The sequence below is a fragment of the Rosa chinensis genome, chromosome 7 (assembly GCF_002994745.2).
Source record: "Rosa chinensis cultivar Old Blush chromosome 7, RchiOBHm-V2, whole genome shotgun sequence".
Lineage (NCBI taxonomy): Eukaryota > Viridiplantae > Streptophyta > Magnoliopsida > Rosales > Rosaceae > Rosa > Rosa chinensis.
Genome location: NC_037094.1, coordinates 32,864,103 through 32,878,360, shown reverse-complemented (window position 1 = coordinate 32,878,360; position 14,258 = coordinate 32,864,103).

Below are 14,258 nucleotides of genomic sequence, written 5' to 3'. Positions count from 1 at the left end.
CCTCCTCACTTCTTCTTTTACCTATTAAATTCTCAGGAATGATCATCATCTCTGGCAATTCCTGAATTTGAGCTTGACGGCAAAGATGTTGTAGCAACATTGCTGGATTGTGAAGCAGTCTTTCCAGCATTTGATTAGGGGCCAAGGTATGAAAAATAAGGTTCTGGTTTGCTACCGAAACCCTAGCCCTAGTACCTACATTCAGTCTGCTTGTCGACGCCATCCCAGATGACAAAGTAGAATTACCAACGATCTGCAACGTCGGTGCAGGTGGAGCCTTCCCTATTTGCACACCCCAAATAATATGTTCTGCCTCCTCATCATCCTCCTCCAAGGTTGGACCTAACCATGGGAGGCCAACTTGAGTAACAAAGCCATAAGTACGGCACCTACCAAAAAGCTTATCATACCTAAACTTGCAAAGAAACTTAACTTCATCGTCAACCTAATACCAACATTTGAAGGATAAAGGCCGGTTGAATGGGATCTCTACCTGGATTCGAAGATTTTCCAACCTTCTTTACCTGCTTATCAATTTCTTTGAAATCTCCAAAAGTGTACCCAATCATTGTCATCACTCTTTCAAACCAAAATGCTGGAGGGATTCCTTGTAGTGTAATCCAATACGAGGCCAACATGAAAGGCATAGATTCAATGGCAGCGACACCATCATAGTAGGCTAGGGCAATTGGTGCATGATTGTACCCCCAAAGGGGCTCCCTTCCATATCCGATCCCGATCATCTGTGTCAGACAAGGTAAGCAGAACCCTCTGACCTTCCGCTTCTTCAACACGCAACGACCTATTCACTCTCCAAGAATTGCAGAACAACCCCAAGAAAGAACGAACTTATATTCCCGAGTGGTGAAAAGTTTCCCAACCAAAAATATGTTTGCCTAACATAGACCTTTCCCATGTGTAGATTGCAGATTGACCTACTTTCTCCCCTTAGCAATAGCAAGAAAAGAAGCAAGGCGAGTAGGCATGGCATGAACAAAGGACATTGTTGAAGAATGCACAGAAAAACCGCAAACCCTAAACCCTAGGTGTAGAGAGAGGAGGCGGCTCTGCTAGGGTTTTTCTTTTTATTTAATTGTTAATACAACATACACCTTTTATTTTATTTTTTAAATCTTTAGTTTGATGTTACCTTTGAATTTAGAAAAGTTAAGAAAAAAATGGATATGGATAGTAGAGATATGTAAGATGTGTGAGAAGACAAAGATAATGGGTGAATTTTTTTTTTTTGGAAAATCAACTATATTAGAGGGAAAAATGGAATAAAATAGAACATCTTAGCTTATAAAATTCTTATAAACCAAATAAAGGCAACACGCCTAAGACAAACTAAGAAGCAACTAATAAAAAAAAAAAAACAATAGTCCAAAGGGCTAAAACACACAGCAAGATAGTAGATTTTTTTGTTGTTTAGAGTAGCTTTTGGCTTTTGTGAGAATAACTTTTGTGACCTCACCGAAGAGGAGAAAAGAATGAATGATTGGTGGTTTTTTACTCTGGTGACATTTTCGTAAATATATTGATTTTTTATATCTAAAATTTAAGACAATTGTTAATCTAGTGGCTTTATGAAGGGACAATTTTTAATCTAGCGGTTTTTCAATAAAGGAAACAAAGTTACAAAACAAACTCTCAACAACCTACACCTAAACTATTGAACATGATAGCTTGACTAGCAGAAAGAGGAAGAGCCCGAGATCAACTTTGAGCCTAATGATGATGACCTGTCTTTACAATTGCATCCACCAAGAAGTTTGCTTCTCTTTTAGTATGATGGAAATAAGTTACTTGGGTAAGAAAGAGAGAGAGCAAAAAAAAAAATTGATGGCATGTTGGTAAGTAATATTCAAAAATGACCCTATATGTGAGTGGTTTTTATTTATTATTTTTATTTTTTATTATTTTAGAGCTAAATATTGGTTACTACCCTATGGTTTAGGTCCAAAATCAATTCAGTCACTAGACTTCTAATTTCATCAAAAACACCCATGTACTTTCAATTTTGATCTAATAGGTCTAATCCTTTAGTTTTCTGTTAATTGAGTCCGTTAACTTGTTGACATGGCTCATGTGAGCATGTTTTTATAACATGATGATAAGGTAGCATGCCCAGTCAGCTTAGGAGTTTACATGGAGGTTGTTTGACTTGTATGTAAGAGGTTGTGGATTCAATTTATGGCTAGGTTATTTGTTGAAAAATAATTTATTTGATAGATTTCTAATAGTGGGATCCACTACTAAGCTGATTATACATGCCACATCAACACCGCATCATAAAACATGAGCTACGTCAGAGACTTAACAGACTCGATCACTTTATGGAAGACTAACGGATTGGATCTATTGGATCAAAACTGAAAGTGCAGGGGTGTTTTTGATTAAATTAGAAGTTCAGAGAATGAAATGATTTTAGACCCATACCATAAGGTAGTAATCAGTATTTAGTCCTTTTTTATTTATTTAGTCTGTAACTCTATAATTCTATGTGTAACTTGAGCAATAAGACATATGTTAGTGTAGTATTATGCATGCGAATCTTATTTTCTCTAGGCCACTTCATGGCATGTTTCTTATATTGCTACCATCTTTTTTTTTTCTTTTTGTTACAATATAATGCTACCTGTTTAAGGACACTGAGTTTATGTGTCTGGCCAAAACTCTATTTACTTGTCTAAGTTGTAATAGAGTTAGTCTTACCGATATCTATGGAGATATTTCAATCATTGTATGATTCAGTTACCTTGTAAGATGCAGATTCTTTGCTTGTAATCATCTATATATAGAGGCCTCCATTATCAATGAAAGCACAACTCAATTCTCTCCCAATTTCTGATTTCCAAAAACACGTTATCAGCATGAAACTCTAACCCTGAAACAAAAAGCCAAAACCTAATCCGAATACAAAACCTTGAAACTCTTTCGGCATTTGCCACCTTGAAGACCCTGACTCCAGAAGTCCAGAACAGGCCAGAAAAGTACCTAACCGGCCCCTAGAAGCAGAAATAAATCCTCTACCGGTTCGCTGCCTTCCAGACCTCCTCTAGCCACCAAACTTTGTCAAAAGCAGCATCTCGATCTGAGAATTTCATAACCGGCCGGAAAAGCACTGAACTGGCCGCCAAAGCCACTGAATCGGCTCTATTAGCCTCTCTTGGATAGCCTTGCCAGCTCACCCCTGTGCCTATCCCTGCGTGCACTCCTGCACCCCTCGCTGACTCCTCGGTTTGCCTCGCCAGCGCATAAACACCTCGTTGCAAACCCCTCGGTTAGCCTTGCGAGCGACAGCCCCGGCGCAAGCACATAGCAGCGCCCGTGCAACCTCACTGACCCCTTGTCGATCCCTCACCTCAGACCATAAGCAACTTTTTCCGGCGACCTCCGGCCACTTTTTTCGGCCAATTTTCCGGCGACTTCAAAAAGAGTATTTTTTTTATTAAATGTTCCCGCTTTCTGTACTTTCAATTTCTTTTCTTTTTCTCAAGGACTTGCAACCACCCTTCTTCTACCCTCCACTTCTTCTCTTGTGGGGAGATCTAAGCCAAACTGTGGGGGTTCGCGCTATCTCTAAGCTTGGAGCTTGTTGAGATCTCCAAACTTAGATTTGTAGAAAAATTATGATCGACCACTTACATCATTATTTCTATCTAATCCACTACCTCTTGGAATTGAATTTCTTGGATGCTCAAAAATTTCTATTGTTTTCGTAGTAGCTTTTTCCGCTCTAAAACTAACCTTTTTTCTTGTTCTCTTTCAAGATGAGTAACCTGAACAAATTGGACTTTGCTCCATTGGGAACAATTGGCTCTGGATATCACAAGTGGATTCGTGATGTCCGCCAACATCTCAAGGCCTAAGGAATCTTGGATACAATTCTTGAGCCTAGCAAGGACGTACTAATTGTTGAGCAAGCTCAAGTTTTGGAAGCAAATAAAGCAGCTTTGGAGGCAAATAAGGAATCCATCATCCTAATGACTCGACATATGGATGATTCACTCCAATACTAGTATCTGAATGAAGAAGACCCCAGAAGGCTGTGGGTCTCACTCGAGAAAGCTTTTGGCAACGTCCGTGACTCCCTGCCTCCTAACATAGAAGTGAGAAGACATAATCTCCGCTTCTGTGATTTCAAGACAGTTCTTGATTACAACTTGGAAGCACTTTGCATTAAATCCTTAATGAAATTTTGTGGTAAAGAGGTCACAGATGCGATGTTGATTGAGAGGACTTTCTCTACCTTTCCCGTCTCTACTTTGATGGTTGCTAAGAGCTGTCGAATCGATGTTTGCAGGACAGATCACAAGGTTTCATGAGCTCATTGGAGCCATAAATGTCGATGAAAAGCATGACAACATCCTTGTGAAAAACTATAATTCGAGACCTATGGGAGTAGAGACTATTCCGGAGGTGATTAAGGTGAAAGGCGATCAAGGTGAAATGCCTAAATGAAAGGCGATCAAGCTGAAATGCCTAAATGAAAGGCGATCGAGGTGAAATGCCTAAATGAAAGGCGATCGAGGTGAAATGCCTACATGAAATGCGATCAAGGTGAAATGCCTAAATGAAAGGCCTAAACGAAATGCCTAATGAAAGGTGATCAAGGCGAAATGCCTAAGTGAAATGCGATCAAGGTGAAATGTCTAAACGAAATGCCTAAATGAAAGGCGATCAAGGCAAAATGCCTAAATGATATGTCTATGTAAAAGCATGGTTGTGGTAATATAGCCTCGCATTGTCCTAGAAAACATCCAATATCACCACACGCATAATTATGACATGCTCTCCTTTATTTAATATCATCATGTGTTCTCTCTAGCATATGATATCGGCATGGGTTATCTTTCTTCAATACGCAATATTGCCATGTTTTATCTCTATTATACAACATTGCCATATTCTATCTCCATTGCACGATATCGCCATGTGTTATCTCTATTATACGATACAATATTGTTAAGTCTTCTCTCCATTATACAATATCACCATGTGTTCTCTCCATTATATGATATCAGCATGGGTTATCTTTCTCCAACACACAGTATCGCCATGTTTGATCTCTCTATTATACATTACCATGTTTTATCTCCATACCATCATGTCTCATCTCTCCATTACACAACAAGATATCGCCACGTGTTCTCTTCACAAGTACACCTTATATCAAGCACACCTGATGCCATATGATAGCAAACCCTAGTTCAGACCCTCTTACCTACGGCTTGGGGGACTGGTTACCCCAAGGAAGGCACTCTTGCCAAATGTCTAATGAATGCTTGCACAGTTTTTGCTTGGAAAATGAAATCACCACCCTAGTCAAGACTCCTCTTAGCTGGGGACTTAGGGGACTGGGGGTAATGATTGTACGGAAACCACGTGGCAAGGATACTGTGACGTCCCGAACCCGAATTCACCGGTTTACTAGTCATTTGGACGGTAAACAACTTTTACTTTCACTTTTACTGTCGTTTCAATGCTTTTAGGGGGCCCTAAAAGTTAACTTTTTGTTCGGGTCAAAATTTGAGAAAATTTCCTTCATGAAAGTTGTAGAGGACGTTAAACCGAGCGCGTGCATATGTGGTGCGTAAAAATTGGACTTAGTATGTGAGAGTTATGGCCAAAAATGTAGAATTTACTGTTCATGGTAAGTTGTATATATATATGGAAATTACTGTTGGTAGATTTCCATTTTTGGAAAATCTACCTAGCCGCCGGTAACTTTCTCTTCTCTCTCCCCGACCCTTCCTCCCTTTCGGCCCGATCTCTTCCCCCTCCGATTTCTTCCTCCTCCGGCCGACCCAGAACGTAATCCGGCCACCCCCAAGCTCGGTTTCTTCCCCTTATCACGTCTGTGGAGGTATATACGGTGATTTGGCCGGAGAAGCTCGATTTGGAGCGGAGGAAGCTACGGTGGCAGTTAGCCATTTTTGCCGATTTCCGGCGATTCCGGCCACCTCTGGTCACCATTTTGCCGTCGAAGGTTTGGTTTTCCATGGAGATCATTTCGCCCCTAGCCTCGAATCAAGATTTGAAGTGTAGAGGCAGAATTGAAAATCTAGGGTTCTTGATTTTCTGGGTTTTCTTCACCGGTTGATTTCGACTGTTTAAAGGTAAAATTGGGATGTGTTGTAGTTGAGAAAATTGATCAGTGTGTTGAGTAGGTGCTACTGTCAAAATATGGTGGCCATCGGAGGTGGTTGCCGCCTGCGCGTGGGTCCCACGCGCCGCCACTGTGGGTGGCGCGTGGAGGCGTGTTGGGCTGTGTTTTAATTCCAGTTTTTAGCCCATTAAATCCTATAAATATTGTAGAGCTTATATATGAAATTTGGTGAATTTTGGAGAAGCTTGGAATTAATTATGAATTTTTGAAGTTTAGGGTTTCGATTATCGAATTACGAGAATCCGGCCGTCGGATATCTCTCGGTTCTGCCTTGGAACCTTTAAATTAACGAAATGGTATTAGTGGTATAATTTGGGTTGCATCCGAGGAGAAGTGGAGATGTAATTATGAGGATTTGATTTTGAGAATCGTATTTAATTGTTGAATAGTTATTCACGGAATATAATTGTGTACAGAGCGATGTACCGAGCTATTGCTTGACGAAGGAACTCGTATGCATGGTCGCCTAAATAGTACTGTGAGTGGACATTTGTTTTTAAATTAATTCCGCATGCAGTATTATTATTATTTTCTTCCAATTGAGATTTAATTATGTTTTGAATATTTGAGATTTAGTTTATCGAGATTTATTTTTGGATTACGAGATTAGTATTGAAATTCCTTCCCGAGGGCTTTTAGTAGATTTTTGAGATAGTCATTCATGAGTTATGGAGTTGGGAAATGATTTTCGGGAAGTGACTGATTCGGAAAAATATTATGAGAATTATTGTTTTCGAATATCAGTTTTTATGAAGATATACGAGTGCGATGGATTTAGCAAATATTTGAGCGTGATTGATTTATCGAGATTTATTGGGTTTTGAATTCCGCACTTATCAGACTTGGGTTAGATGGAGCTTTCTTTCCGAAAGCAATTATTGAATTATAGAGTATGTGATTATGCTTTCGAGGATTTATTGAGATATCGAGGATTGAGTTAGCAAGTTATTACGGAGTTATGCTTTCGGTGAATTATTATTGATTTATTGAGGTAATATCGAGTTTCTTTCTGAAAGCAAGTGATTGAAAGAGGTTATTTTCAGTTCTTGAGGAGGCTATTCAGTTTATTAAGGAGGCCAGTTTTGGCGCATGCGTATCTTACCTAGTTGGCAGTCCCTTCTAGGTAATGGTCTGGTTGGCAGTCCCTTCCAGACTACAGCTCGGTTGGCAGTCCCATCCGATGCGTCACCTGGTTGGCAGTCCCTTCCAGATGACATGAGGTAGTTGGTCGGCAGTCCCGTCTACTACCTGTGGTTAGTCGGCAGTCCCGTCTACCACAAGTGGCTAGTTGGCAGTTCCATCTATCCACCGCCTCCTATTCTGGTTGGCAGTCCCTTCCGATGCGTCATCTGGGTGGCAGTCCCTCCTAGATGGCATGAGATGACTAGACAGCAGTCCTTTCTAGTCATCAAACGAGCCTCATGAAAATGATGTTTTTATAAGGATTGAGGATGAGATTTTAAGAGATTTCAAGATGTTCTTGTTACGTGATTGAGATTTCAGTAAAGAGGATGATTAAGAGTGTGTTCAAGATTGTTACTGCATGCGAGGTTTTAGAGAATAACTTGGGAAAGCATTAAGTTTTACTTATTCATTTGAAATTACTTATTTTTCGTCCACTCACTCTAACGGATTTTAAATGTTTTCCCCTGGGCCCTTCGGTTTTAAATGCCCAGTTTGCAGGCCAGTTTAGCTTGAGGTCGAGCGTACTTGGGGTTGAGGCATGGCTGTCATAGCTTCCGCATTATAAAAGTATTGGTCGTGTATCTTGTATTCTACCTTCTTGTACGCCTGAGAAATAGATTGCTCTGATATCTCTTGAGATTAATATTCTTAAGTTTCAGAATTGTTTTGTGATATGAGAGATGTTGTGATATAGGGAGCAGGGTGGCTCCAGGAGAATAAGGATGGATGATTTAGAAGTGTAATTGTTTGTCTACAGGTTTTGGGTTGTCCATTTTTAGGGGAAGTTCTGTCAAATTTTTGGTAGAATTTCTTCTAAGGTGGGCCCCGCAGGGCCTTTTCGGATTTCAGGGGGAAATCCGGGGCGGGTCCTGTCAGATACTCGCCTTGCACTTCCGATACTTCTACCAAAGACAAACTCCTCACCCAAGAGAACTCTTGACCGGGGACTTGAGGGACTTGTTGGTATAAATACCTCTCAGGCACAAGTATCGGAAGCACAAGGCTCATTAGCCACTTAAAGTAATACCAATAAAGCCCAGACATGATGCCGATACCATACACTTGTGCTATCGGGTGGACCACAGCTAGTCCCACATTGTAAACAAAGGGGTGATATATAAGCCCATCCCCACACCATAAATACATATCTCTCCACTCATTCAAGGTAAGCCACCACTCTCCATTTACTCTTACCTAGTCTACATTCTTACATGTATCTGATTTAGGCATCGGAGGGTCGAAGGCCGGCTAGCCTGGTCTTTTGTTTGACCTCTATTCATGGTTTATAGGTACGGATCTCTGAGATGGCAGCTTTCACCACCACCCTATTTCTTCCACTGAAACAGAACAAATGAAGCAAGGCTTATCAAAAGCGACAACACCAAGCATAATTAGCAACAACACTCTCCTCAAGATCAAAAGTGAACTAGGTTCGATATGAGGACAACATGGTAGACTTGTTCACTAAGTCATTGCCTAAATCCACCTTTTGAGAAACATGTTGATAGCATCGTTTGCAGAAGTTAATGAATTCCCATGACCGTAGTCATCATGGGGAGATGTAGACATTAGGGGGAGAAATCTACATGTTTGGTCTCGAAACGTGAAGGGTGTGTTGTAATCTTTTTCTCATTCGGCCGAGGTTATTTTTGTCCCACTGGGTTTTTGTTACTCGGCAAGGTTTTTGACGAGACAACGAGAGGAGCACCACGTTTGAGCGACACAAGGGGAGCGTTTAAGGATACCTAGTTTGTGTGTCTGACCCAAGCTCTATTTACTTATCTGAGTTGTAACAGGGTTAATCTTACTGATATCTACAGAGATATTTCAATCATTGTATGATTCAGTTATCTTGTAAAATGCAAAATCTTTCCTCTATATAAACCTATTATCAATAAAAGCACAACTCAATTCTCTCACAATTTATGATTTCCTAAAACACTACCATCTTTATTGGATAAAGTGTTCTCATTTATAATAAAAAATAAAAAAAGATAAAAAGTTTGACATATCTATTGCAACAATATATATTGGGTTCTTGACCATTTACCCAATTTGAGCCCAACAAATGTCCACTTACTCCACTAAAAAATTTATGTGCCCACTTACCCCATTTAAATGTAAAAAGATAAGTTTGTCCCCAAAATAATTAAAAAGTGATTAGAGACTTTGCTGAATTCCGATCACCTGTTGCCCAAATCCGATCACCAGCAGTAAGACTCCGACCGCGAGAATCTGATCACAAATCGCGGGACTCCTGTCACTAGCTGGAGGTTCTCAAAGAGGTCACCAGAGACTTTTATTACCCCCAATAAAACCCAATAAATTTTTATTAGGGGCAATAAAAAGTTTATTGGAGGGCAGTAAAAAGTTTATTGTATATTATTGGGAGGCAATAAAAAGTTTATTAGTTTATTGGGGGTTAATAAAAAGTTTATTGGATATTATTGGGGGGCAGTAACATATTTATTGGGTATTATTGGGAGGCAATAAAAAGTTTATTAGGTATTATTGGGTGGCAATAAAACTGGACAACATACTCCGATCGCCGGAATCCTGTCACCGGTCGCTGAATTATGGCTTTTGGTGACAGGATTCCTACGGCAGGTCACGGGATTCCGGAGACTGGCGAAGTCTCTCTCTCCAAGTGACAAAGGGAGAAAGGGTAAAATTGTCCCAAAAATAAATAAATAAAAAATTAAAAAATAACTTAATTGGGTATTAGGGCAACAAATATGTAATTTGTTGGGTAAGTGGGCAATTCTATAAGATGTTTGGGTAAAAAGGTTTAGTGTATCTCAAATTTGGATAAATGGACATTTTCCCATATATTTATATAAATTTTAGTAGAGACTACATCTATTTTGCTGTTGATCTAATGATATCAATCAACTTATATTCAAAAAAAATATAATGATCGATATCTCATTTATCTCATTTTTTTCTCGATACATGATGCATCATCTTTTCCCAACAAATTACAGATATATCTAGTGTAGGTATTTATCATGGCCTATCTTAACTGCTATTGACTCTAGGCACCAGTTCATCTGTCTTTGTATCCTTTAATGGGTTACTTTACTGAATAAGAATCATATTTACATGTTCACAGTGATCTCATCAATATTTTTTAAAACATCATTAAATGGTTCGGCTCCTCATGGGAATATCTTTAAACCTTTGCTCCCTTTGTAGTGGTGGAAGAATTACCGGCTTTTCACTTAACAGATCTACAGCAGCATATGAATTGCCATTAGCTTAGATGCTTAAACCATCAGATGCAAAAGTATAGGTAACTAATAGTGTCTCTTCCTTGGGGATAGTTGAATTTGTACTTCATTGTCACCTTCACCCGTAAGCCACCACTTTTCTGAACTTCAGAAATTGATCTCCCAAGTAAGAAATTCTATAGTTTGGTTGTTCTTGACATTGGATCTCAGAATTCAGCAGCTCATGCACTCTACTCTTCAACTGCAGTGTACAGAATACTCCAAGGACTAAATTTCAAGTTACAGGAAAATTTGAGAAAAAAAGATATTGATTTTACGGAATACGAAATTTTAAGTTGTAAGCAAGAAGTTCATTATTGAAGTAGAGATTATATATTTGACTATAGTCAAGTGCTGAAGTTAAACATGAAATGGCGGAGCCAGAGAAAAGATGGTGTGGTTTTCTTGTAAGATGAGCTCAACAAATCATAATTACAATGTCGATTATCAGCTAAATGGAAGAGGGTCAGGCCAAAAGAGACCTAAATGGCATAGGGTTCTATACTTCTATGATTGCCTTGTAGTAGATTAAAACACGTCAACCAACTTGATGCCTTATAATCCACGTCATTCAAGGTGTTTAAGACTATTATGAAGAGTAACATGCGATATAAGTTGTGTTCATATCTCAAATCTGTCATTCCATTCTCAGCGCTTATTAGTCCCACATCTTTTGCTAAATCTCGATAGATTATAGCAAAAGCTATAATGCATTTCCGAAATTCCAATTTCAGAACGATAATTGTAATAAAATACAACATTTCCAGTTTTGCTCAAGTATCAAAAAAGAAGTTTTCCCATTTCAAGTTGTCTCAAAGCACCCCCTCAAAGTTTGTTGCTGGATATCTGCAGCTTGAACAAAGGATTCATATTTAACAGACCAACCATCCGCAAACATAAGACACAACATATTCATAAATTCCATCGGTGATCCTCAACTTTTATTGACACTTGTTTCATGTGACCATTTCAGAGTTCTAACTTGTCCAGACTCGATAATATTGACACTAATACTGAGAACGCAGCTTCCATCAAAGATATTTTAGCATATGTGCGTGATTTCCATTTTTCATACTCGTAAAAGTGTTACGGACCTTACCTTCAAAAATATAGTGATATAGAAATCCATAAGAGCAGTGCTCCTTTAAATTTGAATTTGTACTAAAAACTCAGACATAATGGAAAATCAATAAAATTGGGACTTCCCCAACGTGATTCTAATATGAATTTTTCATTGACCCTAGCAACTAATTGCAAGTTTTAGGACAAAGCTGAACAAGGCACATTCACTTTTTCGATGTTATGAGGGCAACACAAAATCATTCAGGAAATCTAAACTTGGGGAGAGGCATAAATTCAAAGTTATTTTCAAATCAAATTTCAAAGAAAAGTTCACATATTATTGCTTTCCGTAGTAGAGATGAGCATCCAAACTCAAGACATAAGACCCAGAAACCAACTACTTCTCTAGCAACAATAAAGCATACCAAATCTCGTAACATAGTGGTGCAATCATCGTAAATGATTCCTTTACTGTATCAGAAACCAAATACACTTCATTTCATGTAACCCTGAATAACTTTCAGACCAGTATGCTATGGGAGCCATAAAATTGTTTTTCATTTAATAAATTCAATATGCAATGAGAAATTATATTTCAGCTGATCCTCTACTAACTCCAATAGTATATTAAACCCTTAATATGCTTGATCAGAAGGAGAGGTCCCGCATTCTCCAGAGAGCTCATGGACATGCACTACTGCATTTGGCAATTGTGAGAGGAACAGCAAGTGCCAATTTTTCCAAATTATTGCTTTCCTCTGCAACACATGAAAGATGCATCGACAAACCAAACTATAAGGAAACATAAACACCAACTCCAATGACAGACAATTATACATGCATAACGCTACCTAAACTAATTGGAAATCATCTAAAATACAGACACAAACAAAGCTACCGAAGCTTATCAAATCACAGCAACAAACACAGAAATCTAAAGACAAATAAATTCTCATTTATTTATTGTTGATTATAATGATCATGTAACTAAAATATATTTATTAACTTGTTCATCAAGCCATATGCCAAAAAAGTGAGATAAATCACAGATTCATACTACAAATTATGATCAGATTGCAAAAAAGCAACTATAGCTAAAACAACAATATAGCTACTTAACTCCTGACTTCGTGAGTAGGAAATTTATAAGTCCTTACGTACCGGAGAACACCATTACACCGATACTTCATTCCGCCATACTCTACTGTACAGTTTCTTTTCTTAATAAATGTTTTGATTTTGATTAAAAAAAAAAAAAAGCCCAGATAATCCAGATTATCCTTTTGGGTTAGCAAAAAGCAAAAAAAAAAAAAAAAAATGAACTGCTTGATTCGACTCTAGTAGGCTAAATTCAGCCAGTTAGTTCACCAGATGCATGTAATAATTCATCCTTTCAGGATTGAAAAGTGGGTGCACGAACTTAAAGCCAATTGACAGTATGCAAAATTGTTAAGGCAAGGCTTCAAATTCCCAATGTGAGATATGCTCTCAACACACACTGTCATGTATGGCATGATTAGACACCTTGGGTGTGTATATATGGCTGTAGAGCCAGCACAGACTCTTGCTGGAATACAAAGAGATACTATATTGGCATAACTTACTTGTCCCATTGAAAGGCCAAGCACTTCTATCTCTAATATATCTATAAAACAGATAAAAAAACCTCCCTAGAAGTGAATCAAAATCAATAATATGAATAATTAAGATAAATAACATGTATTTCAATGAAGTGAAACAGTGAAAAATGCTCTAATTAAAAGTTTGCCAGAGAGGGTTAACGTAAGATAAAATGAATTGACCATTTGAACAATTTGAACTTTGAAGTATTACAATTACTAAATGCAGGCACAAGATAAAGTTTGCCAAATAGGGAATTTCTATTGTAAACCGAGATGATGCACTTATTTGGAAACTGGTGGTTTTCTGTTGGGCCCCTAAAACTGTGGCATTGCAACAAAACTGTGGCACAGTTTTGGGTGTGCAACAGAAAATCACAGGTGGTCCAAAGAAGCAAATTGAATAGAAAGAATGCTGCATGTCAAGCAGAAAGATCCTCAAAGTTGCAACAGATAAATGACCAGAATTTCAAGCAGAAAACAAAGACTAACAGCATTAATAAGATTAAACATCCACAGAGGCTATAGGTAGACAAAATCGCAATGACCCTCCCATAAAGTGAGGCTAAGAAATCTGCCTAAAAATTCAAGCTCAACTGAACCAATAAGAAAGAAGAGAAGACAAGTCCCTTCCAAAGCTACTATCTGCGAAGTCTAGGAGAGCTGTCCACCAAAACTAAACTGTTTTGACTCCAGACATGGTGGTGCAATTCCAATTAATAAAAAATAGCATGATAGAACACTACATAATATGAACTTGCACCTCAATCTGAACAATGGAAGCACAAACACTAAACAACTCCATTGCTGTTGCAATAATCCACCACTTTTCTCAAATCTGCAACATTAGTTGGCACTATAATCCATCATCCATGTTTCTTTCTTTCATGCTTCTTCATTTCATCCTTATCTCATAATCCATTATACAAATTATTAACATGCAAATGACAA